Source organism: Amphiprion ocellaris, chromosome 22 (assembly GCF_022539595.1).
Source record: "Amphiprion ocellaris isolate individual 3 ecotype Okinawa chromosome 22, ASM2253959v1, whole genome shotgun sequence".
In the NCBI taxonomy this organism is placed as follows: domain Eukaryota; kingdom Metazoa; phylum Chordata; class Actinopteri; family Pomacentridae; genus Amphiprion; species Amphiprion ocellaris.
Genome location: NC_072787.1, coordinates 8,355,732 through 8,382,451, shown reverse-complemented (window position 1 = coordinate 8,382,451; position 26,720 = coordinate 8,355,732). Strand labels below are relative to the sequence as shown.

Genomic DNA, 26,720 nt, shown 5'->3' with positions numbered 1-26,720 from the left:
GTGTGTGTGTGTGTGTGTGTGTGTGTGTGTGTGTATGTGTGTCTATATATATATATATATATATATATATACATATACATATATACACATATATGTATATATATACACATATATACTAGTGGTGGGTGCGATTAAAAAATTAATTAATTACAGCTTTGTAATCGCAATAATTGCAGTTTTGTCAAATTGAAATATTTGACACTAAGTGAAGTTTTTCAATTCAAATAAAATTGTGGTTGACAGTTGAATCAATCAATAGACATACATGTTGTCAGGGCTGCTCCAGCAGGCTCTGGCTAGGGCTCCTCCCTCCTTTTGTGCTTTCTCCTTTTTAGGTATCCAGAGTGTTGTGGCAGCGACGGCAGGTGAACAATCAGGGTCATCAGCGGAAGTAGGAACAGGTGTGGCGGAGCCAGTCAGCCTTCCTCCTCACCTCTATATATTCAGACGCCAGTCACCACTTGGACGCCGGATTGTGAATGCTCATTGTCAGTTCTGCTGCTTGTTTCACTCTAGCCAAACCTGAGAGTTGGATATCTTTGTAATTTGAGTTTTCTCCTTTTCAGTGGAACCTCACCTGCTCCTGCGACTGAGCCGTCTTTTTGGGCTTCCCCACGTCTACAGTTCCTGGCAGACACCGGAGACCTCGCCACCCACTCGCCATCGCTGCCTCTACCTTCCGTTCAGCCCCCCTGCCTTACCCTTTCCCTTAGTCAGCAGTCCGTCCCCAGCACGAGCCAGGTGGAGGTCTTTAGTGAGTTGAGTTGCTCTTTCGCTTTTCAGTCTACATAGTGTTTTCTAGTGAGCTTAGTGGCTCTTTCGTTTTTCAGTCCGTATAGTGTTTTCTAGTGAGCTGAGTAGCTCTTTCGCTTTAAGTTCGCATAGTGTTTTCTAGTGAGCTGAGTTGCTCTTTCGCCTTAAGTCTGCATAGTGTTTCTAAGTGAGCTTAGTTGCTCTTTTGCTGCAGAGTTTTTTAGTGAGCTGAGTTGCTCTTTCGCTTTTCAGTCTACATAGTGTTTTCTAGTGAGCTTAGTTGCTCTTTCGCTTTTCAGTCCGCATAGTGTTTTCTAGTGAGCTGAGTAGCTCTTTCGCTTTAAGTTTGCATAGTGTTTTCTAGAGAGCTGAGTAGCTCTTTCGCTTTAAGTTTTGGCTTTTTGAAACATTCGTCAAGTCCGCCCGCCACTAGGGGACACCCTCGCCCTGGTTTCGAGTGTGGTTGTCAAGTTCCTGTTTCCGGGGACCAGCGACTGGGAGTTGTAGTTTTTGGTTCCCCGCTTGTCAATAAAAGTATTATTGTTGGCTTCAGCTCTGTCTCAATCTCTGTTCCTGCGCCTGAGCCTCAAGAGAAAACGTAACAGAACAATCCGGCCAGAATGAGCTCAGCAGGAGAAGAGATCGAGGTTGACGGAGCCTCGGGGAAGACTATTCAGGAGGTTATGTTTAGTCAGGGCTCTGCGATCGATCAACATAGCAACTTGTTACAGTCTCTCTCAACTAGCAATTCCGCTATGTATAAGCAGATCTCCTCACTTACCGAATGAGTTAACCGACTAGATGCTCGTCCAGTCGCACCCGCTCCTGTAGTCGCCCCCGCAGCCTCAGTCAGTAACGTTAAGGAACCTAATGTTCCGTTCCCTGAGCGTTATAGCGGAGATTTTAACTCCTGTCAAGCATTTTTGACTCAGGTTTCTCTGGTTTTCGACCTTCAGCCTCACTCCTATACGACGGATAAGGCCCGGATAGCCTTTTTAGTTAGCCTCTTAGCAGGAGAAGCTCGTGACTGGGGCACGGCTGTTTGGCAGCAACAGGGGCCCCTTTGTCATTCCTACGCCTCCTTTGTTCAAGAAATGAGGAGAAATTTTGACCATCCCATCCTGGGGAGAGATGCCTCAACCCGCCTAATGAACATAAAACAAGGATCCCGGAGCGTGGCTGAATATGCCAGGGAATTCCGCACGTTGGCGGCGGAAGCAGGATGGAATGATGTCGCCCTACGTGGGTCTTTCTACAATGGACTAAATGAGAGTTTAAAGGACGAACTCGCTTTGAGAGAAGAGGCTTCGACTTTGGAACAGTGGATCGCAAGCGCTATTAAACTGGATAACCGTCTCCGAGAACGACGACGGGAGAAGTGGGTCCGCCCCAGTTCCAGCTCTCCCAGTCACCGACGCACGTCCAGTTCGGCCCCCTCTTCTCCTACCGCCTCCGATCCAGAACCCATGCAGCTAGGACGTGCCCAATTAACTCCGGAGGAGAAAAGACATCGCCGAGAAGCCCCCTTGTGTTTATACTGTGGGAAATCTGGACATTTTATTGCCTCCTGTCCCAAGCTACCGCCAAAAGACACGGCTCACCAGTGAACGGGGGGATCCTGGTGAGCCGAACTACCACCTCTCCTCCGCCACGCATTCAGCTGGAGTCCTTGCTCAGTTGGGGCTCTGCTTCTCTGCCCGTCTCAGCCCTGGTGGATTCTGGAGCCGAGGAATGTTTTTTGGACTTTGAGTTGGTAAGGCAGCTAAAGATTCCTACTGTTCCCTTAGATCAGCCCTTAATTGCTCGCTCTTTAAATGGCCTCAGGTTAGCTAAAGTTTCTAGGAAAACTGTACCTGTAGATCTCTGCCTAGCAGGAAATCATAGAGAGAAACTAGCTTTCTGTGTCCTAGACCATTCTGAGCCCCCTCTTGTGTTAGGACTTCCATGGCTGAAACGGCATAATCCCCAACTCGACTGGCAATCAGGGAAAGTAACCTCTTGGAGTCCAACCTGTCACCAGAGCTGTTTGCTGTCGGCCTTGCCGCCCCTTGCCTCAGAACATTCTAAGATCTCTAAACCTGTGAATTTAGAAGCTGTACCTACACAGTATCATGATCTCGCCCCAGTTTTTAGCAAAGATCTTGCACTGTCTTTACCGCCCCACAGACCCTACGACTGTGCTATTGAACTATTAAAGGATGCTACTCTGCCTACCAGCCGACTATACAACCTTTCAAAACCAGAACAAACAGCCATGGAGACCTATATTCGTGAGTCCCTTAATGCAGGAATAATTCATCCCTCTTCCTCCCCAGTAGGAGCTGGATTTTTTTTTGTCGACAAGAAGGACAAGTCTCTACGTCCCTGCATTGACTTCCGAGGACTAAATGCAATCACAGTAAAGAACTCTTACCCCTTACCGTTGCTAAACTCCGCTTTCACCCCCCTCCAAGGTGCGACTATCTTTACTAAATTGGACCTTAGAAATGCCTATCATCTTATCCGAATTCGCAAGGGGGATGAGTGGAAGACTGCTTTCAATACCCCGTTAGGACATTTTGAATATTTAGTGATGCCTTTCGGCCTTACCAACGCTCCTGCTGTTTTCCAGAACCTTATAAATGATGTACTTAGAGACATGCTAAATCGTTTTGTTTTTGTGTACCTAGACGATATCCTCATTTACTCTCGTTCCTTGGAGGAACACGTTGGTCATGTACGGCAGGTTTTGGAGAGGCTGCTAAAGAATCGTCTCTTTGTGAAAGCGGAGAAATGTGAGTTCCATGCCTCCACTATTTCATTCTTAGGTTTTGTTATTTCCCCAGGAGAGATTAAAATGGACCCTGGGAAACTTTCGGCGGTTCAGGACTGGCCAGTTCCTGAGAACCGAAAACAGCTCCAGCGCTTCCTGGGCTTTGCGAACTTTTATCGACGTTTTATTAGAGATTTTAGTAGGGTCGCTGCACCCCTCACAGCTCTCACCACAACTGCTCGGCCATTCACCTGGACGGAGGATGCCGGGCAGTCCTTCCAGGAACTAAAGAATCGGTTCACCTCCGCCCCCATCCTCATCCAGCCGGACCCTTCGTTACAGTTCGTAGTGGAGGTGGATGCCTCGGACTCCGGAGTTGGCGCCGTCCTCTCCCAGCGCTCCCCCCACGACCAGAAATTACACCCATGTGCTTTTTTCTCTCGTCGTCTAACCCCCGCCGAGCGAAATTATGATGTTGGAAACAGGGAACTGCTCGCTGTGAAGCTGGCATTAGAGGAATGGCGACACTGGCTAGAGGGTACTGAACAACCTTTTGTGGTGTGGACTGACCATAAAAACTTGGAATATGTTAAATCTGCAAAACGCCTGAACTCACGCCAGGCCCGGTGGACCCTGTTTTTCGGCCGATTTAATTTTACCCTATCATATCGACCAGGTTCCCGTAATGTTAAGCCTGATGCTTTATCTCGACAGTTTACCTGCTCTGATGAACCCAAGACTCCCGAAGCCATCCTTCCGAACTCCTGCTTGGTGGCCGCCCTGACTTGGCAGATAGAGGCTAAGGTCCGGGAGGCACTTCAACATCAGCCAGACCCAGGTAACGGCCCTACTAACCGTCTATTTGTTCCAGATTCTGTGCGTTCCCAGGTATTACTATGGGGGCATGCATCCAAGTTCTCCTGCCACCCTGGAATAAGTCGGACCTTGGAGATTCTCAGAGGGAAATTTTGGTGGCCCACCATGGAGGCTGACACCAGGGAGTTCATCGGAGCTTGTACCACTTGTGCCCGCTATAAGAATTCCACTCAGCCCAGCTATGGACTTCTCCAGCCTCTCCCTGTCCCCAGACGCCCGTGGTCACACATAGCGGTGGATTTTGTAACCGGTTTGCCACCCTCTCGAGGTAACACAGTCATACTTACTATTGTTGATCGTTTCTCCAAAGCTGCCCATTTTGTACCCTTGTCCAAGCTTCCTTCCGCCAAGGAGACTGCCGACGCCTTGGTCACTCATGTGTTTCGCTTGCATGGAATCCCTGCGGACATTGTCTCTGACCGGGGCCCTCAGTTCACGTCAGCTGTGTGGAAGGGTTTTTGCTCTGCACTGGGGGCCACGGTTAGTCTCTCGTCAGGTTTTCACCCGCAGTCTAACGGACAGACGGAAAGAACTAACCAATCATTAGAGGTTTTTTTACGTTGCATGGTTTCTGACAACCCATCTACCTGGAGTGATAGACTCCCTTGGGTGGAGTACGCCCATAATGCTCTGACTAACGCTTCCTCTGGCTTGTCTCCTTTTCAATGTTCCTTGGGATACCAACCACCTCTGTTTTTCTCCCAAGAACAAGAGATCAACATCCCCTCTGTCCAGGCGATGATTAGGCGCTGCCAAGGCACCTGGAGGAAGGCACGGAGGGCCCTTCTACAGGCCTCACAGAGAATGACCTCACAGGCTAATCGTCATCGAAGACCTGCACCTACTTACCAGCCTGGTCAACGAGTTTGGTTAAGGGCAAAGGACCTACCACTTAGAGTGGAGTCCAAGAAGCTGGCTCCACGCTTTGTTGGACCTTTTACGGTGGAACGTGTCATCAAACCCAGTGCGGTACGTTTACGTTTACCACCTGCTATGAAGATACATCCGACCTTCCATGTTTCTCAGATTAAGCCAGTTGTGGAGAGTACTCTGGCCCCCCCTGTCCGTCCCCCTCCACCTCCCAGGGTCATTGATGCTGCGCCTGCGTATACTGTTCGACGACTCCTGGATGTCCGCCGTCGAGGACGGGGGCTGCAGTTCTTGGTCGACTGGGAGGGTTATGGACCTGAGGAGCGCAGCTGGATTCCTCGTAGCTTGATCTTGGACCCCACTCTCGTCACAGACTTTTTCCGACGTCACCCGAACCACCCAGTTCGGGCACCTGGAGGTGCCCGTAGAGGGGGGGGTACTGTCAGGGCTGCTCCAGCAGGCTCTGGCTAGGGCTCCTCCCTCCTTTTGTGCTTTCTCCTTTTTAGGTATCCAGAGTGTTGTGGCAGCGACGGCAGGTGAACAATCAGGGTCATCAGCGGAAGTAGGAACAGGTGTGGCGGAGCCAGTCAGCCTTCCTCCTCACCTCTATATATTCAGACGCCAGTCACCACTTGGACGCCGGATTGTGAATGCTCATTGTCAGTTCTGCTGCTTGTTTCACTCTAGCCAAACCTGAGAGTTGGATATCTTTGTAATTTGAGTTTTCTCCTTTTCAGTGGAACCTCACCTGCTCCTGCGACTGAGCCGTCTTTTTGGGCTTCCCCACGTCTACAGTTCCTGGCAGACACCGGAGACCTCGCCACCCACTCGCCATCGCTGCCTCTACCTTCCGTTCAGCCCCCCTGCCTTACCCTTTCCCTTAGTCAGCAGTCCGTCCCCAGCACGAGCCAGGTGGAGGTCTTTAGTGAGTTGAGTTGCTCTTTCGCTTTTCAGTCTACATAGTGTTTTCTAGTGAGCTTAGTGGCTCTTTCGTTTTTTAGTCCGTATAGTGTTTTCTAGTGAGCTGAGTAGCTCTTTCGCTTTAAGTTCGCATAGTGTTTTCTAGTGAGCTGAGTTGCTCTTTCGCCTTAAGTCTGCATAGTGTTTCTAAGTGAGCTTAGTTGCTCTTTTGCTGCAGAGTTTTTTAGTGAGCTGAGTTGCTCTTTCGCTTTTCAGTCTACATAGTGTTTTCTAGTGAGCTTAGTTGCTCTTTCGCTTTTCAGTCCGCATAGTGTTTTCTAGTGAGCTGAGTAGCTCTTTCGCTTTAAGTTTGCATAGTGTTTTCTAGAGAGCTGAGTAGCTCTTTCGCTTTAAGTTTTGGCTTTTTGAAACATTCGTCAAGTCCGCCCGCCACTAGGGGACACCCTCGCCCTGGTTTCGAGTGTGGTTGTCAAGTTCCTGTTTCCGGGGACCAGCGACTGGGAGTTGTAGTTTTTGGTTCCCCGCTTGTCAATAAAAGTATTATTGTTGGCTTCAGCTCTGTCTCAATCTCTGTTCCTGCGCCTGAGCCTCAAGAGAAAACGTAACACGTGTTTAGAATTTAAAATTTATTTAAAAAAAGGAAAATGGGACATACAGAGAAAAGTGATTTTGATGACTTAAAGCCTGAATTTAGTTGTTTTTTTCACTGTATGGCACATAAAATCAGCATAAGTAGTTCAAGGAGCTTCAGAAAGTTGAAAATCCAGAGATTTATTCTGTTTTCATCTTTTCTGGGTCTGATAAATGGTGTAATTTTGATGGTTCTTTTTATAGGAATATCAATTTTTATTATTTTATTTTATTATATAATTTATTTATAAACCGAAAGTTTATAATTAAGTTATTAAAAGAGATTTTTTTGTTGTTTAGGTTATTCCTCCTCCAAGGAGGCAGAGCCTCAACGGAGTAAAAACTTAAACCACAAAAATGTTTCATTTCTATTTATCTGCATTTTTCATCTCTCTGCTACATTCACAGATTACTGCAAATCTAAGTGCAATTATAGCGATTATATTCAACATTTTAAGACTTTCTGTAAACTCAAGCACTGTCTAGAAAAGTGGTCTATTATGGGATGGCTACACTGTTAGCCGTTAGCATGACTCGTAGCTAACGTTAGCTATGGTGCTAACAGCAACATGTTTTACATTGAGGTGATACAGTCGGCTTGAAGTGCTGCAGTGATCAGAAAACTCTTTGTTGTACAATTTGCACACAACCAGGCTTTTATCCAAGCTGCCATCAGGAAGATTTTTAAAAGAAAACTTTCTGCTCAGTCTCATCTTCCATCACTGTTCACCAGTGCCTGACTTCACTCAGTACTTCCTGTGCGTCTTCTTCATGGCTACAAACAGACTTTAGGTTCATTACCGCCACCTACTGGGCTGGAGTGTTCATCAGCGTTACCGGTGTGCCAGAAATTAGGGAACTGAGGAGGGTGCAATTAGTTGTGTTAAAATTTTAACGCGTTATTTTCGCCATAATGAATTAATCGAAATTAACATGTTAAAGTCCCAGCCCTAATATATACAAATACATATATATATATATATATATATATATATATATATATATATATATATATATATATATATATACACACACACACACACCTTCAATATCATTGGAGTACATTTTTAATCAGACTTTATCTTGATAAACTGACCACAGATTTGATGTTTTTACATCTACTTTCTCTTCATTTTGTGTTACAATAACAATTTTTACAAAATAAATTCTCCTCTGCCTTTGCCGCTGGTTGGCCTGAAATGCATTATGGGTTACTGCTGTCATGATCCCTGCTCTCTCTCTCTCTCTCTGACCTGCTGATTGCTGACTGGAAACAGCTGCAGTGATCAGCTCACCTGGCCACAATCACACCTCATGCAAAATAAGCTCAACTCAGTCATTCGTTCTCTACCAGACCACAGATTACAATAGCCGTTCTTTGACCCAGCTCTTCCCCCGTATTCCCTCCAGTTCTTGTTCTGTCTCCAGATTGCCAGATCCTCACATTGGAACCAAGTTCCTGGTTCTTCTGTAGGCTGGGAGGACCTTGCAGGTCTGGATCACCCCTGAGTTCACAAACATGTGGTGTGTCTCCAAGCAACATTTGAGGAAAGGCTTTGTGTAGCCCTGTTTCCTGAGTTCTGCAAACAAGATGTTTTTGCTTCCTGGAAATCAATTTGAGTGCAGATACGTTTAAATGCGCCTTTAGTTCAGTTTCTTGGTTTCGTGAGTACACCCTTTGCTTTGTTTAGTTATCCTGCTTGCTTCTTTTTAGTATTCCTGTAATAATCTTAGTTTCTGTTAGAGTTTTTGTAGTTTTGTGTATTTTTGTATTGGGTTTGGTCTATTTTTTTCCCCCTCGTTTAGTTTCCTGCTTTTCCTTGGCTTGAATTAGTTTTTTGTCAAATAATATTCATTGAACTTTGTCTGCCTGAACTGTGTCTGCTCTTGGGTTCTTAGATCTGCCCCTGTAAGAACTTGGCTGCCCCAAGTCCACATAAGTCCGGTCCTGATGCATCCTTGATGATGTGGGTGGAGCGAGAACACATTCGGGTATTTCATCCGTAGAGCGCAAGTACAGAAAAGTACACATACTGAGAAACGACACGACGTTTCATTCCCCTCACCATCAAAGCTCCCAAAGGTGCAGTGTCTACAGGACACTAATCATAGGGAAAAGTTCATGCTGCTGGCGGTAAGTTTTGAGTAACTTTATAAAACACCATCATACAATTGTGAAGTAGAAAGAAAATTATACATGATTTTAATTTTTTTTTTACAAATAAAAAAAAGAAAAGCGCGGTGTGCAAAAGTATTCAGCCCCTCTGAGTCAATACTTTGTGGAACCACCTTTTGCTGCAATTACAGCTGCAAGTCTTTTGGGGTATGTCTCTACCAGCTTTGCACATCTAGAGACTGAAATTTTTGCCCATTCTTCTTTGCAAAACAGCTCAAGCTCAGTCAGATTAGATGGAGAGCGTTTGTGAACGGCAGTTTTCAGATCTTGCCACAGATTCTTGATTGGATTTAGGTCTGGACTTTGACTGGGCCATTCTAACACATGAATATGTTTCGTTTTAAACCATTCCATTGTAGCCCTGGCTTTATGTTTAGGGTCGTTGTCCTGCTGGAAGGTGAATCTCTGCCCCAGTCTCAAGTCTTTTGCAGACTCCAAGAGGTTTTCTTCCAAGATTGCCCTATATTTGGCTCTATCCATCTTCCCATCAACTCTGACCATCTTCCCTGTCCCTGCTGAAGAGAAGAACCTCCAGAGCATGATGCTGCCATCACCATGTTTGACAGTGGGGATGGTGTGTTCAAAGTGATGTGCAGTGTTAGTTTTCCGCAACACATAGCGTTTGCGTTGCATTTAGGCCAAAAAGTTTCATTTTGGTCTCATGTGACCAGAGCACCTTCTTCCACATGTTTGCTGTGTCCCTCACATGGCTTCTGGCAAACTGCAAACGGGACTTCTTGTGGTTTTGTTTTAACAATGGCTTTCTTCTTGCCACTCTTCCATAAAGGCCAGATTTGTGCAGTGCACGACTAATAGTTGTCCTGTGGACAGATTCCCCGACCTGAGCTGTGGATCTCTGCAGTTCATCCAGAATCACCATGGGCCTCTTGGCTGCATCTCTGATCAGTACTCTCCTTGTCGGGCCTGTAAGTTTAGGTGGACGACCGTGTCTTGGTAGGTTTTCAGTTGTGCCATACTCTTTCCATTTCTGGATGATGGACTGAACAGTGCTCCGTGAGATGTTCAAAGCTTGGGAAATCTTTTTATAGCCTAACCCTGCTTTAAATTTCTCCACAACTTTATCCCTGACCTGTCTGGTGTGTTCCTTGGACTTCATGATGCTGTTTGCTCCCCAATATTCTCTTAACAAACCACTGAGGCCGTCACAGAACAGCTGTATTTGTACTGAGAATAAATTACACACAGGTGGACTCTATTTAGTCATTAGGTCAACATTCGATCATTCAGCAATCATCGGGCAACTTCTGAAGGCAACTGGATGCACTCAGAGAAAAGGGGGCTGAATATTTTTGCACACCACACTTTTGAGTTTTTCATTTGTTAAAAAAAATTAAAATCGTGTATAATTTTCTTTCTACTCCACAATTGTATGCCACTTTGTGTTGGTCTTTCACATAAAATTCCAATAAAATCTATTTGTTTGTGGTCGTAACGTGACAAAATGTGGAAAAGTTCAAGGGGTATGAATACTTTTGCAAGCCACTGTGCACTGAGGCTGAAGTCATTAAAAGGTTAAGCCATTAAATGATTTTGGTAAGTTGGATAGGACATCTTCGTTTGTGCGTAACACAAGCAATTTTTCTAGCTGGCATTCACACAAAAATATGTTGAATGATGCAAACATATTGAGTATGAAGAACACTGTGGGATTTCAGATGCAGCCTATCCCTCTAAAGAGTTGTAATGTGTGGTGGTTTTAGAAGTTTCTGATTATCCGTAGTTGTTGCTTAAGGACAACAAAGTCCTAACTTCATTCCAATTGAAACATTTTTGGACAGAACTATTAAAGCATGTGTGAGCGAGGAGGCCTACAAACCTGACTCAAATACACCAGTTCTGTTGGGACAAATGGGCAAAAATTCCAACACCTTATTGTGATACACTTGTGAAGGTAACACAAAATGTGTGACCAAAGTTAAAGAATTTGAAGTCCCTCTCCAGGCATTGATTAAACCCATAGTAATTCACATCGCTTAAACATCGTAAAACATCTCTATGCTAAACAATAGCAACTTGTAAGGCCAGAGTAGTTAAAAATGAAAACCTATTCTGAATAAGAATAATGACACAAAGTCCCACCCTGCAAGCTGGCAGGACTGCCTCTGTAGGTTATGTATGAAAGGAAGTCTGTGTTTTAGAAACTGTTAATAGGACACTGCAGATTCAAGGTGGAAAGTCTCAGCAATGGTCAGAAGTCAGAAATCAGAAATAAAAACTCTCTTCTCTATTCTGACATTTAACAGTCTTGGATTATTGATCCTGACTGACCTGAGACAGGACATGAATGCAAAGATAAATGGTAGGAATTGTGAAATACTGAGTTAAAATCTATTTGGCTGCAGTACAGTATATAGACACTTCTGAATTTACCTGCAGACCAATCCTGCATGTTATTTATTCAACACTGACTCACTACTGCTGACCCCAGTGCTGAACATATGATATACTTGTATTTGTTGACAACTTGACTACTCCTATTTAGCCTTTACATGCTGCATATAAACACTGACTGATAATTTGTAACATACTATAATGATGCAGTACACAAATATAAAGACATCTTCAGTGTTGATCCATGTACAAGATTGGTCAGAAATGTTATCTCCTCCCATTAAGACATGTTATGTATTCATGTAATTGTGTTTTACTATATTGTCATTCATAAGCTGTTTATAGAGCAGCCTCCATTCATTAGTGCCTACAGAAGGAGTTACAGTTGTTCTCATATCTGACAGTATCATATAGAGCAGGTGTGTCAAACTCATTTTAGTTCAGGTTCCACATTCAGCCCAATTTGATCTCAAGTGGGCCGGACCAGTAAAATCACAGCATAGTAAATGATAAATAACAACAACTCCAAATTTTTCTCTTTGTTTTATTGCAAAACAAAGTACACTGAAAATATTCACATTTCAGGAATTAAAAAAACAGGACACAAAATGTCAAAAGCAAGAAACAAAATGACAAAAAATGAGACAAATGACACGAAACAAAACAGAAAGACAAAAAATTTGACAAAAAAGTTACAAAGTGACAAAACCATCGACAAAAAATTACACAAATGAGACAAAAAAATGACAAAAGCGAGAAACAAAATGACAAAAAATGGACAAACAACACAAGCGAGACAATAAAAACACAAAATGACAAAAACGATACACAAAACAACAAATAAAGTGAACCCCAAAATGACAAAAATAAGACAAAAAACAAGTGAGACAAAAAGGAAACACACAGCAAAAAAAATACAAGACAAATGACAAAAGTCAGATGAAAAAGACAAAAAACAACAAAAGCAAGACAAAAGATTACAAAAACGAGACACAAAATGAGACAAACGACAACCAAAAAAGAGGCAAAAAAATAGACAAAAATTTAAAATTCTAAGTTACAAAGCAACAAAAAATGTACAACTGACAAAAACAAGACAAAAAATGACAAAAGCGAGAAGCAAAACGACAAAAAGTAGACAACACAAATAAGACAAAAAACAGAATGACAAACAGTGCACAAAACAACAATTGAAAGAAAACACAAAATGACAAAAATGAGACAAAAAACACAAGTGAGACAAAAAAGAAACGGAATTGACAAAAACGAGAATCAAAACAACAAAAACATGACACAAACAACAAAAATAGGACGAAAAAAGACAAAAAACAACAAAAGCAAGACAAAAGATTACAAAAACGAGACACAAAATGACAACAGAATGAGCAATCTAGTATTTTACTTTATGATCACGCCAACTCATCATGGTCTAGAAATTATTCTGAATTTACTGTCTTGCAAATTTAAAATTTGCGGTTAATGTCTTGTTTGTAGTTTTTACACTTTACAAAGTCATCCAGAGGGCCGGATAGGACCCTCTGGAGGGCCGGTTCTGGCCCGCGGGCCGCATGTTTGACACCCCTGCCTGTTGGCTCGTATGTACTGAACATCTGGATGGTGTCCACAGTCTCTCTGATGTCCTGCAGGACAAACACAGCAGCACAACATCTGAGCTAAATCAATGTTTCATGTAAAACAGAGTTAGTTGCAGCTACACATTTAGTCGGACTGAAGTGGCTGAAATGTTCACAAAGCCTCGTTTCACTCCGACTGGTAAACACATTGTTTCATTACAGCAGCAGCTGAAGAAAACACAACACAAAGTTTGCAGCAGGACTTTGCTGCGTTTGTACAGCTGCACTGATAGTATTTATAGACTCTGTGCTGCAGTATACAACTAAAGTCGACGCAGACAAACAATAAAAAAAAGAATAATAGGTTTCTTTTACCTGCTTACTCCTCTATATTCTCTCTTCATCTTTCGCATTCGCTGTTTCTTCTTTTTCTTTTTCTTCTTTTTCTTTTTTCTTCTTCTTCTTCTTCTTCTTCTTCTTCTTCTTCTTCTTCTTCTTCTTCGCCTTCTTCTTCTTCTTCTGGTTTTATTAGCTGTCAGTAAAACAGCTGATCACCCCTGCTGGACTGGAGAGTGAACAGCAAAAACTGCATTTTCAATGGTACTTCTGTCTGTTCAAAAAACATTTTCCATGGTATCTTTCCTAGCTCACTCCTTGATGTAATTTTTTTTCTCCACTTAAAGCTGAAATTTGATCCCTGCAACAGTTTTTGTTTGCTTCCAGTAAGTACGCAGTCTAGTAGTCCACTTATTCAGTGAGGTGTGTGACAATTCTGTTCTCGGGTCATGTCTAGCTGCTCCTTCTGAGGTTGAATTGGGCCAGACCCTCAGTGATTATTTTATATAAACAGCAGGAATGTCAGGTTTCTTAACCATAACTTCAATGCTCCATGTACCAGAGTCCCTCCTGCAGCTCCCTGAACTTAATTCCAGTCCACAGCCCTTAAGAATAGAGCTGGTCTGTCACTGAGTGTATTTGGGTACACATCTATATAACTGGGATGTTCTTGGGGGTATTTTTGGGGTATATTTGCTGTGATATGGCAGTGATTTCTACTTCTATTTTCCCCCTAAATTCCTGAAAGCACATAGAAACAGTAAGTTTCATCATGAAGGTGGTATAGTGGTGAGCATAGCTGCCTTCCAAGCGATTGACCCAGGTTTGATTCCTGGCCATCACATGTCCTTTCATGTTTACTGTTCATGGAGAAGTGTGTATTTAGTCCTGCTCTCATATGTGTTTGTGATGTTTTAATTGACACAATCGCACATTTATCACAAAATCTGAACCGTATCAATTTACTTAGATATGAACAGACGCACACATTCATTAGCAGCAGTATCTTTAATTACACAGTATTTTGTTTGTTCACAAGCCACATTTTAAGTCTAAAGGTTTAGCTTTGTGTCTTGAAGAGCTGATGGAGATATCATCATCTGAATCTGGGTCCTCACACATGCACAGTAGGAGGTAACATGATGATTGAAACCATCACTCACCTCCTGTACATCAATTCAGGTGAGGTAACTCACATGATATTTTGGTTCTGTTTGTGATGAGAGATTCAGTTAAACATTATTATAATCTCCTCTTTATTTCATAGATTCTCAGGATGAACTTACTTTCAGAAAGTGTGGTATCACACCTCCTTTTTCATTTCACAGGGTCTCAGGACTAACAGTTTGGCTAGGAATTTTACCAGTACAGTAGAAAATAGTTCAACATTGTCAGCAGGATTCAAACCTGCGCAGGGAGACCCCAGTTGGATTTCTAGTCCATCCCCTTCACCTCCCACAACAACTCCTGTGGTTCTCCATGCATCTATCCTGAGGCCACCTGGGCCTCTCATCACCTGCTGCTGGAGGTTCAGGTCGGTGGTTACCAGAGGTTGCCATGACAGGTCAAAAAAAACAAAAACAAAACAAAAGACGGTATAATTTTCCTCAATTTAAAACTAAATTCAAGCTGAGATCATTTTAATATAATTGGCTGGATAACTATTTTTTTTCTTCATCATAACTTCCAAATTTGTCATATTTTATTATCCAGTAAAACATGACAGATGCACAAATGCATGGTGTAATGAAAGTGAAAAATTTAGCGTCACAACAAACCCCAATCGTGTGACCTCTATGGCTAAACCGTCTTATCACTTGATACTGGAGCTCCCTCTCTTTTGATTGCCCTCTCTGTTGCTCTGTGCAGGCTCTCCTGAGGACACCTGGGCCTCTTGTCATCAGCTGGAGGCTAAGGCTGGTGGGTACCGGAGGTTGCCATTACATGCTTGGCTGTCAAATAACCCAGATGAAGTCCCATGTGCCTACACTGCAGGTGGTAGTTTCAATAAAAAACAATTACACTTCTGTTTCAGGTTTGTTTCTTCCAAGAGACTTGTCCAGCTTTGACTGGCTGTTGGGGAGTCTCAGATATAAATTGTTGCTCCAGACTCTTAAAGCCAACAGCCCATTAATGACCCAAGACTCACATACCTGGAGGTGTGAATGGTTGTGACAATGCCTGATGACTCAAGATGTTAATACTGGTAAAAGTTACTGGGGTCAGATCCCAACATTGCATTATAAGTACTTGATAATTGCTGTCGTAGACCTCTTTCTTTGTTGAGAGATAGCTGCTCCCGTGTTAAAATGGGTGGTTTCCTTCATTCCCAACTTGGATACACATGGAACATTAACATGGAAAATCTGCAATGGTTGAATGGCCACTCAGTCCTGTATCTAAAGCATGTCAAACCGAACTGACACCCACGTTGACGTGTCCAACTGTACAGGAAGAAAAAAATAACATGGCTATAGTCTTCTGCAAAAAACAACTGAACAAACTTCCTCTTTAATGTTGATTGTGCAAAATCTACATACTGTTTTGTACTTCACCTTTGCTTCACCTTACAGAAACACTAACACCTGAAATCTACAGGATCACAGCTGAATGAAGGCTGAAAAAGTTTGCTGCCAGACATCAAAAATGTGATCCTACTGCATCTAGAAACTATAAAAAGCACCATCCAAAGCAGTGTGTCCCTCTAAACTCCTGACAGTGCACAAAAGCAGTTCATTTCACAGCGATGATGGTATAGTGGTGAGCATAGCTGCCCTCCAAGCAGTTGATGAGAGTTCGATTCCTGGCCGTCGCATGTCCTTTCAAGTGTACTGTTCATGAAACATTGTGGGCTTAGTCCTGCTCTCAGAAGTGTTTGTAATGTTTTAACTGATACAATTAGATGTTTCATCACAAAATCCGAACAGTATCAATGTTGTGTATCGTATTCTGCAATGACAGGAATCTGATTCAGGTGCTTTCAGTAAAATATGACAGATGTACACATTCATGAACAGCAGTATCTGAACTAAACAGTACTTTGGTTTCTCAGTCCAAAGACTGATCTTCATGTCTTGAAGAACTAAACTGCTGGAGATGTCATAGTCTGAAGCTGGGGCCTCATTCATGCCATGTAGGAGATAACATATGACAATTGAGACCATCACCCATGTCCTGTACATCAAAGGTGAATGACTTTGCAGAAATGACATGATATTCAAATCAGGATATTCTTGCTTATAATAATATCATCAGCTCTCTTTATTTCATAGATTGCCAGGACTAACTGTGTGGAGAGGATTTTCACCCGAAGTCTTACTGCCACAGCAGAAAAGAGTTCAACGTTGTCGGCAGGATTCAAACCTGCGCAGGGAGACCCCAAATGGATTTCTAGTCCATCGCCTTAACCGCTCGGCCATGACAACTCCTGTGCTACTGCTTTCTGTTCTGTTCATGGAAGGAATGGTAACTCTTCAGTATCAAGCAGTTTGGTGTGATGAAAGCACAACATTTGGCTTCACTAACAAACCTCTGGCATGTTCCCTCCCTGGCTAAACACTCATCTTTTCACTTCAGTATTGGAGCTCCCTCTCTCTCTGTTGCTCTGTGCAGCTCTCCTGAGGCCAGCAGGGACTCTGGTCACCTGTTGGTGCACGTTAAAGTTGGTGGGTACTGGAGGTTGCCAGGAGAGGCTTGGTGGTCAGAAAAATGCACACAACCTTTCATCCCCTATCACCTCCACCTAAGTCCAGGGACACCAGGATTCAGAGCCCAGAGTGATGACCATTACACCATGGAACCTCCTCCACTGTTCTCCACCTGCTGCCTCCTAAGACTCACAACCTGATGGTCAGCTGGTCCTTCGTGTGTGGAGCTTGCATGCTCTCCCTGTGGCTACATAGGTTTCCTGTGGGTGCTCTGGCTTCCTGGACCAGTCCAGAGACATGGAGGGTCAGATAACTGGTGATTCTGTTTTCCATATGTGTGACTGTGAATGTGAATGGCTGTCTGTCTGTTTGTGTCAGCCTTGTGATGGACACTTGAGCTATAAGTCAAAATGTGAACGATAAGTTATCATGAATACTGTTCTTCTCATCTGACAGAGATCATCAAACACATTACTAAGTCATAATACAACAGAACAAAATAAAGTTAGTTAGCCCTGTATAATTGCAGTGTACCAAAGGATAATCCTAAACCAATACCAGCAGTTTATAATATAATACAGGCTATAAACAACATAATGACTGTGGCCAAAGTCTGAATAGAACGTTGTAAAAAAAAGACTGCCGACTATGAGAATGTGTAATCAATAAGCTCATCAATATCACTGTCCCATTATGTGGAAGTTGCTTAGAGAATGATTCAAGATTTTGTTTAATTTAGTTTCATTATCATCAGGTTGTTTCGCAGCCTTGTGATGGACACTTGAGCTATAAGTCAAAATGTGAACGATAAGTTATCATGAATACTGTTCTTCTCATCTGATAGAGATCATCAAACATAGTACTAAGTTATAATACAACAACAGAACAAAATAAAGTTTGTTGGCCCTATATAATTGTAGTTGTAGTGGAAAGTGTAGAAAGTGTCACACACACCTAATGGTAGAAACTGCACTTTATGATTAAAATTGCACTCGTTAATTTAGTGGCACCATCCTCAGCTTGCCTGAGGAAATTATCAGTTTAAAGTAAGTCTCAAAGAGACTTTGATTAAAATGAAATTGATCAGTCTCATTCTGAAAGTCGTAAACTCTGATTTCATTGACCTCCAGTTCCCAAAACAAGAAAATACATGGTAATAATATACCACAAACAAACAATAAATAGCAATGACATGACAACAACAGTGAATAAATGAATGAATAAATGCAGATAAACTAGTGAACTGTGATCGTCACTGGAAGCAGTTGGTAGAAAAGGTGATGAATTTAGAATAACTTTGAAAACCAATTATAATTTGTAAATTCACCTGTTTAGCAGAAGGAAAGTGATACTTGCGTAGCCTTAGTAGTAGTGAGAGGGAGGCAGCTGCAGGATGTGGAGCTGTGATGATCTGCTGGATGAGCTGGTTCAGGAACGCAGAGACAAGAAGGAACTTTGGCAGGTTTGCATTGTAAAAATGTGCCGAAGTAAAAGCACTAAGAGTCAAAGCTCATAGTTATCAAGAAAATATTTGTGCTGTCGTAGTTCTTAAGTAATTCTTAGGTCCAGTTGCATTCTTCTAAAAGTTAGATTTTTCTAAAATCCCCATGTTCTACAAGCCCATTCTTACAAGCCCAAATTGATTTTTTTCTAAAAGCCCAGTGTTCTTCATAAAGCCAAGTCCAGCCCAAGAGAAAACCCAAGAAAAGCCCAAAAACAAAACAAACTTGCATTTCAGTGATTTCACTCTATACAGAAAGCTTTGGAGCCAAATTCAAATCAGCATCTAACCAACCATGGATGTGTTCCTCCCAAGGGGTGGTGATGAGCTTCACTGTGCAGGAGAGGTAAGAAGCCAAATACCTTCAGAACATTTCTTAAATCTAGAATTCCAATTGTTCAATATTTATGGTGATCACAGATCTGAAATAACATCAAATAAATGATTAAAATGACACCAAACACAACATGCTTATCTCATATTGTTCCTGAGATAATAATAAAAGGTGTAAACATACGAATAAACTTACAGATTGCAAACTTTAGGCTACACTGAAGTAAACTTATAACATGGTTAAACACAAAAGTATATACATTCACTAATAAAAAGAAAAAGAAGACATAGGAAGTATATATTCTTAGAGTAAAAAGTCTCTCTGTGTCTTTCATGGCTGTGGTCTGTGACAGAGAGAGGGGGGGTGTTGATGTCTTGTTTGTTCTTCTCCACACTTCAGATTCCATGTGTTCTTTTCCATACTGGTCCTGATCAACCTGGTATTAGAGACTGAGTCCAGATCATCGCTCCAGTGATGCTGCATTTCTTTAATGTTCTGATTTAAGCTGTTCAATTCAGTCCTGCATACCAAGTTCTGTGTGTTGGGAGATCAGAAGGTCAGAATGCCAATCCTGCAGAGGTGTGGTTTTCCTCACAGTTGACACTTTATGACTCTTATCAGATTCTAGTGGAGGTAGGAGGCATCCCACTGTCTCCAAAAGTGCCGTGAATGGCCCTTTAGTAGTAAACCTCCGATCAGCAGATGCTCCATTTGGAGGTGAATTTTTGGTTAGATGTCTCCTGAAATGGTGTCTTACTAAATTTACAGCTTTGGGAGAGGGTCTTTGGATCTTTGTGTGTTGCTCTGGAATGTTCTGCTCCTTAGTACGTTACATAGTGCACCAAAGGATAATCCTAAACCAATACCAGCAGTTTAAAATATAATACAGGCTATAAACAACAAAATGACTGTGGCCAAAATCTGAAGAAAGTTTTAAAAAACGACTGTGGACTATGAGAATGTGTAATCAATATGCTCATCAATATCACTTTGCCATTATGTGAAAGTTGTTTAGAGAATGATTCAAGATTTTGTTTAATTTAGTTTCATTATCATCAGGTTGTTTCGCTGTAGTAAATACTAAGGTGTAGTGTGTAGTCACAGAGCTCAGGGTTTCTGTCAGATGTTCATCTCCTCCCTTTTCTCTGCACCGCCTTCCCTTTTCCCTCTAAACTCCTGGCAGCACACAAAGGCCATCATTTTTGTAGCGATGGTGGTATAGTGGTGAGCATAGCTGCCTTCCAAGCAGCTGACCCGGGTTCAATTCCTGCTATCGCATGTCCTTTGTTTGTACTACCTATAAAGTGTTATGTGTATAGTCCTGCTCTCACAAGTGTTTGTGATGTTTTAATTGACATAATTACATGTCACAAAAACTGAACAGTATCAATGTTGTGTATCATATTCTGAAATGACGGCAATCTGATTGAGTGTTTTCAGTAATAAAATATGACAGATGCACAAATTCATGAACAGCGGTATCTGAACTAAACAGTAAAAGGTTGAGCTTCGTGTCTTGAAGAACTAAACTGATGGAGATGTCATAGGACAAAAATGTCTACAATATCTTTGTCATCAATTTAGAGGTAAATTCAGATTTAGGTAATTCAATAAAATTGGCCACATAATTTTTTCTACACCATGTCAAAATTTCAAGTCCCGCCCACTAGCTTAACATACCTTGACAATTAGTTCAGAATGTGTTACAGGACCTGTGCGCTGAACAAATAGGATATAAAGAATGTTTTAGTGTAAAAACTTTAAGTTTAATGGCTGCCCAACCCAAGAAAAAGCATTTATCTTCTCTAGGAACTGTGACAAACAGATCTGCTGTCTCCGTATTGGTGCCTAGTTTGTCTGGCAAGTTCCTCTGGAGTCTATAATGAGACTGTGTTTGAGAGCAAGAATTTATCCAGGTAGACAGATCGATGCAGTATTTCCATATTCCCCTACTCTATACTTCTGCTCTGCTAGACTTCGACATCAAATATTGTACTTTTTATTCCAACACATCTATTTGATAACTTAAGCAAATTTTCAGATCTGGCTTACTATTACAAAATATAATCATGAATTATGATGTTGAGCTAGTGGCTTGAAATTTTGTCATGGTGTAGACAAAATTGTTATGTGGCCAATTTTATTGAATTACCTCAATCTGAATTTAGCTCTAAATTGAAGACAAAGATATTGTAGACATTTTTGTCCTATGACATCTCCATCAGTTGAGTTCTTCAAGACATGAAGCTCAACCTTTAGACTGAGAAACCAAACTACTGTTAAGTTCAGATACTGCTGTTCATGAATGTGTGCATCTGTCATATTTTATTACTGAAAGCACTGAATCAGATTCCCGTCATTTCAGAATATGATACACAACATTGATACTGTTCAGTGTTGTGACATGTAATTATGTCAATTAAAACATCACAAACACCTGTAGGAGCAGGACTACACACACAACACTTCATGAACAGTACACACAAAAGGACATGCAATGGCTGGGAATTGAACCCAGGTCAACTACTTGGAAGGCAGCTATGCTCACCACTATACCACCATCGCTATGGAAAGGAGCCTTTTTGTGGGCTGTCAGGAATTTCTCTTCTGGGATCTGCTGAAGCCACTCCCAATTTGAGGACAGTCCTGAGTCCTCTCGGTCTTAGTCAAGCTTTTCATTTTTCTATTGAGTCCATTGCTTTTGTGATGGTCAATCAGTAGCTGGTGGACTTTCTGTTTTGGCCCTTCATTATCAGAAGGGCTAACTAGCAGTCTTCACAGCCCATTTCACCTCTACACACACATGGGTAGTGTTACCACTGAGCTATCCAGCCTGGCAATTCAATGTAAATACTGATAATTAAAAAGTCTAAGGCACTACGTTCAGGTCGCAGTCTCCCATGGAGGTGTGGGTTCAGAATCCCACTTGTGAGAATAAGGAAAACAAGCAAAACATGGAGAGGGACCCTTTACTGGCCCTCAGAGTGGACTTGCATTGTTTAGGTAGAGATGTTATAGGATGCAAGGTTTTTGCTGTTTTTTGACCTGTCTCGACAACGTCCAGCAGGAGGTGATGAGAGCCCAGGTGGCCTCAGGATAGATGCATAGAAAGCCACAGGAGTTGTTGTGGCCGAGTGGTTAAGGTGATGGACTAGAAATCCATTGGGGTTTCCCCATGCAGGTTTGAATCCTGCTGACAACGTTGAACTATTTTCATCTGTGGTGATTTTAAAAAAAAATCATAGTCCTATGCAAGGAAAGAGGTTGTCAAGGAGTAAGAGTGATACTTCACCTAACAAATCAGGAAATCTCCATCAGCTTAGCTCTTTGAAGCTCAACCTTGAGAGTCAAAGTGCTCCTTGTGAGACAAGAAAATACTGTGTAGTTAAAGGTACTGCTGCTTATAAATGTGTCAGTCTCATTTAAGGCCACTGCAAAATTTGAGTCAGCAATGTTCAAATTTTGTGATGAGTCATGCAATTGTGTCAATTTAAACATCACCAAACACTTGTGAGAGCAGGACTAAACACATAACACTTTGTAAACAGTACAAAGAAAGGACATGCGATGGCCAAGAATTGAACCTGAGTTAACTGCTTGGAAGGCAGCTATGCTCACCACTACATCACCATCGCTACAAAAATGACTGCCTTTGTGTGCTGTCAGGAGTTCAAAGGGAAAAGGGAAGGAGATGTAGAGAAAAGGGAGGAGATGAACATCAGACAGAAACCCTGAGCTCTGTGACTACACACTACACCTTAGTATTTACTACAGCGAAACAACCTGATGATAATGAAACTAAATTAAACAAAATCTTGAATCATTCTCTAAGCAACTTCCACATAATGGGACAGTGATATTGATGAGCTTATTGATTACACATTCTCATAGTCGGCAGTCTTTTTTTTACAACGTTCTATTCAGACTTTGGCCACAGTCATTATGTTGTTTATAGCCTGTATTATATTATAAACTGCTGGTATTGGTTTAGGATTATCCTTTGGTGCACTGCAATTATACAGGGCTAACTAACTTTATTTTGTTCTGTTGTATTATGACTTAGTAATGTGTTTGATGATCTCTGTCAGATGAGAAGAACAGTATTCATGATAACTTATCGTTCACATTTTGACTTATAGCTCAAGTGTCCATCACAAGGCTGACACAAACAGACAGACAGCCATTCACATTCACAGTCACACATATGGAAAACAGAATCACCAGTTATCTGACCCTCCATGTCTCTGGACTGGTCCAGGAAGCCAGAGCACCCACAGGAAACCTATGTAGCCACAGGGAGAGCATGCAAGCTCCACACACGAAGGACCAGCTGACCATCAGGTTGTGAGTCTTAGGAGGCAGCAGGTGGAGAACAGTGGAGGAGGTTCCATGGTGTAATGGTCATCACTCTGGGCTCTGAATCCTGGTGTCCCTGGACTTAGGTGGAGGTGATAGGGGATGAAAGGTTGTGTGCATTTTTCTGACCACCAAGCCTCTCCTGGCAACCTCCAGTACCCACCAACTTTAACGTGCACCAACAGGTGACCAGAGTCCCTGCTGGCCTCAGGAGAGCTGCACAGAGCAACAGAGAGAGAGGGAGCTCCAATACTGAAGTGAAAAGATGAGTGTTTAGCCAGGGAGGGAACATGCCAGAGGTTTGTTAGTGAAGCCAAATGTTGTGCTTTCATCACACCAAACTGCTTGATACTGAAGAGTTACCATTCCTTCCATGAACAGAACAGAAAGCAGTAGCACAGGAGTTGTCATGGCCGAGCGGTTAAGGCGATGGACTAGAAATCCATTGGGGGTCTCCCTGCGCAGGTTCGAATCCTGCTGACAACGTTGAACTCTTTTCTGCTGTGGCAGTAAGACTTGGGGGGGAGGAAGATCCTCTCCAAACAGGTAGTCCTGGAAATCTATGAAATAAAGAGAAATGATGATGTTTAAGTCATGATCTTATTATAAAAAAGTCAGTATATCCTGATTTGAATATCATATAATTTCTGCAAAGTCATCCACCTTTGATGTACAGGATGTGAGTGATGGTCTCAATTGTCATACGTTATCTCCTACGGGGCATGTATGAGGCCCCAGCTTCAGACTATGACATCTCCATCAGTTGAGTTCTTCAAGACACGAAGCTCAACCTTTAGACTGAGAAATCAAGACACTGTTTAGTTCAAATACTGCTGTTCATGAATGTGTGCATCTGTCATACTTTATTACTGAAAGCACTGAATCAGATTCCCGTCATTGCAGAATATGTTACACAACATTTATACTGTTCAGCTTTTGTGACGAAACATGTAATTTTGTCAATTAAAATTTCACAAACAGTTATGAGAGCAGGACTAAGCACACAACACTTCATGAATAGTACACATGAAAGGACATGCGATGGCTGGGAATCAAACGCAGGTCAACTGCTTGGAAGGCAGCTATGCTCACCATTATACCACCATCGCTATGGAGAGGGCATTTTTTGTGTGCTGTCAGGAGTTCAGAGGGAAAAGAGAAGGCGGTGCAGAGAAAAGGGAGGAGATGAACATCTGACAGAAACCCTGAGCTCTGTGACTACACACTACATCTTAGTATTTATCACAGTCAAACAAACACTGATTTGGGTGGTGCATGTTATGGTTTCCAGTTGCAGTAGGATCACATTTTTGATGTCCTGTGGTTTTTCCACCTTCTTGGTGAACTTATGCTGAATGATTAACCTTCTTTGAATCACGTTATGTTCTCAGTATCAGATCAATGTATATTTAAACACCATGGGGGTGGGGGTGGGGGGGTGAGTGGTACATGTCAAACATCCACATGAATGTCAGGACTCAGGGTTTCCCAGCAGAACATTGCATTAAAACAAGATGATCAATGTCACTCACTTCACCTGTCAGTGGTCACGGTGTTGTGGCTGATAGACGTGGACCGAAACACATTCAGTGGCACACCAGTTCTATTCTTAAAGGCTGTGGACTGGAATTAAGCCCAGGGAGCTACAAGAGGAACTCTGGTACATGGAGCATTGAAGCTATGGTTCAGAAACCTGACATTCCTGCTGTTGATAGAAAATAATCAATGAAGTCTGGAAAAGGTGTGGATCCTGCTGCTGTGTGATACAACTGTTGTTTAATAAAGTGAAAGAAAAGATGGCACCATTGTCCAGGACAAAAATTTGCACTGACAGATCATGTGAATACCTGCACCTGTGTCGAGGCATTGGGATAAATAAATGAAAAGACTATGACGGGAAGATGGCGCAGTGTGTAAGTGCAGAGGGGGTTGTTCTCAGATGGACTGTCAGTATGCTATTTACAGGGGATGTAGCTCAGTGGTAGAGCGCATGCTTTGCATGTATGAGGGCCTGGGTTCAATCCCCAGCATCTCCACCGGTTCTGTTACAGAGATCAGGTCCATGAAGTTTTGGTGTCATGGAGCCAAAGGAAGTTGAGCAGTTATATCTGTCAGTAGAAAACACACAACTGAAGTGTGAAGTTTCTACATCAGAAAAGTAACTAGAGCTCACACCGGGTAAGGTATTGACAGTCACTCAGCTTATGGATAATCCTTTGTAACTAAAATGTTTTTTGGTAGAATTGTATGATAAAATAAACTAATGTCTTTTCAGTGTTCAACTTGATGGACATTAATGCAACTTAAAGGAGGGATATAGTGGACAGTGGTGCATCTAAAAAACTGCAAGAGGAAACCTGTGAAGACATGTTCTTTCTCAGTTTCATCATCAAGCCTGATTCACAAATAATTTAGTATTTAATAATTTCTTTAATATAGTCATTTGAATATTCAGAAATGTTCATATGATAATTTGCTTGTACATATTGATTTGTATGTACAAGTGTAGACTTGCTCTGCTGGTAATCAACAACTGTTATTGGTGTGTATAATTCACACATTCACCTTGTAGTCTTCACAGTTTACTTTCTGTTTAACAGCGGCTCTTTAAATAATGAAAACGGATTCTGTGCCACTGCATTTGTAGGTTGTAGGAAAGTGTCGTCTGTGTGGGTTCCTTGTTGACGATTGCATTATACTTGCATTATATTTGTCGTCCTCTGTTGGGACACTCCCCAGACACACTTATCATGGGCCCACCGCTGGGAAGCAGTGTGACTGCTCATCCAACGACACCTCTGTGGACAAGTGCCAGTATTCTTCTTGCTTATGCAGTTCTTGCAAACAGTAAGTATCAGCGTGCATTTAGGAACAGGTGTTGACTGTACACATTTATAATACAAAAGTAGTTTAGAACTAAATATTTAAGAGATTTTGTTGGTCTTCACAGTGTTACTCGCTAGAAATATGGACTAAAATACATTTTGATACTGGGTCACAACCTTGTTGATACTGAACATCAGTGGTGCAGATCTGTTCTTAGTTCAAATTGTAGCAACTGATGTATATAGAATTTTAAAATCACCTTAAAGTTCAGTTAATTCTGTTTTGTTTTTCAAGCTGATTTAATGCCCAGTATGCAAATATTTCATGTTCCACATTGTTTTGTTTTTGCTGATTTTGTCCAGCAGATGGTGGTATTGGCTTGATATTCAGTAAGACAATACTAAACCAGCCTGTGACTTTTCTACATAGAGTACCTCCTTTTTAAAGCAGCTATGCTTTTAGAATATACTCAGCAGTAGAAGGCAATTAAGTACAGTTTCTCTAGTGCATTTCAGAGGGAACTGTTGGATTTTCTGTTCCACTGCTGTCACATTCATGTGACAGCAGTAGTAACTTTAAAGATTAAAATTTGACACATTGGATAACAAGCTTTTAAAACATAACACATCAATTAAATATTAAGCCAGTGTTTTCCAGCCTTTATAGCAAGGGTGTCAAACTCATTTTAGTTCAGAAGACAAATGCAACCCAATTTGATCTCATTTGGGCTGGACCAGTAAAATCAAAGCATAATAACCTATATATAATGACAATTCCTATCGTATTTTTCCCTTTTTTGTAGTTCAAAAAAGTACA

At 42.0% G+C, this 26,720-nt stretch overlaps 1 long non-coding RNA gene and 6 other non-coding genes across 7 annotated transcripts; 4 read left to right on the top strand and 3 right to left on the bottom strand.

Moving 5' to 3' along the window:
* Window positions 1-275: 275 nt before the first annotated feature.
* LOC118469769 (uncharacterized) lies at window positions 276-1,305 on the top strand. The gene is made up of 2 exons (XR_004846729.1): window positions 276-488; window positions 567-1,305. It is a non-coding gene; the product is annotated as an uncharacterized LOC118469769 (long non-coding RNA).
* Window positions 1,306-16,582: 15,277 nt separating this feature from the next.
* On the bottom strand, window positions 16,583-16,665 carry trnas-aga (transfer RNA serine (anticodon AGA)). Its single transcript has one exon. It is a non-coding gene; the product is annotated as a tRNA-Ser (tRNA).
* Window positions 16,666-21,215: 4,550 nt separating this feature from the next.
* trnag-ucc (transfer RNA glycine (anticodon UCC)) lies at window positions 21,216-21,287 on the bottom strand. The gene has a single exon. It is a non-coding gene; the product is annotated as a tRNA-Gly (tRNA).
* A 555-nt stretch (window positions 21,288-21,842) lies between these two features.
* Window positions 21,843-21,924, top strand: trnas-aga (transfer RNA serine (anticodon AGA)). The gene has a single exon. It is a non-coding gene; the product is annotated as a tRNA-Ser (tRNA).
* Window positions 21,925-22,285: 361 nt separating this feature from the next.
* trnag-ucc (transfer RNA glycine (anticodon UCC)) lies at window positions 22,286-22,357 on the bottom strand. The gene has a single exon. It is a non-coding gene; the product is annotated as a tRNA-Gly (tRNA).
* Window positions 22,358-23,481: 1,124 nt separating this feature from the next.
* trnas-aga (transfer RNA serine (anticodon AGA)) lies at window positions 23,482-23,564 on the top strand. The gene has a single exon. It is a non-coding gene; the product is annotated as a tRNA-Ser (tRNA).
* Window positions 23,565-25,042: 1,478 nt separating this feature from the next.
* trnaa-ugc (transfer RNA alanine (anticodon UGC)) lies at window positions 25,043-25,114 on the top strand. Its single transcript has one exon. It is a non-coding gene; the product is annotated as a tRNA-Ala (tRNA).
* The last annotated feature ends 1,606 nt before the right edge of the window (window positions 25,115-26,720 follow it).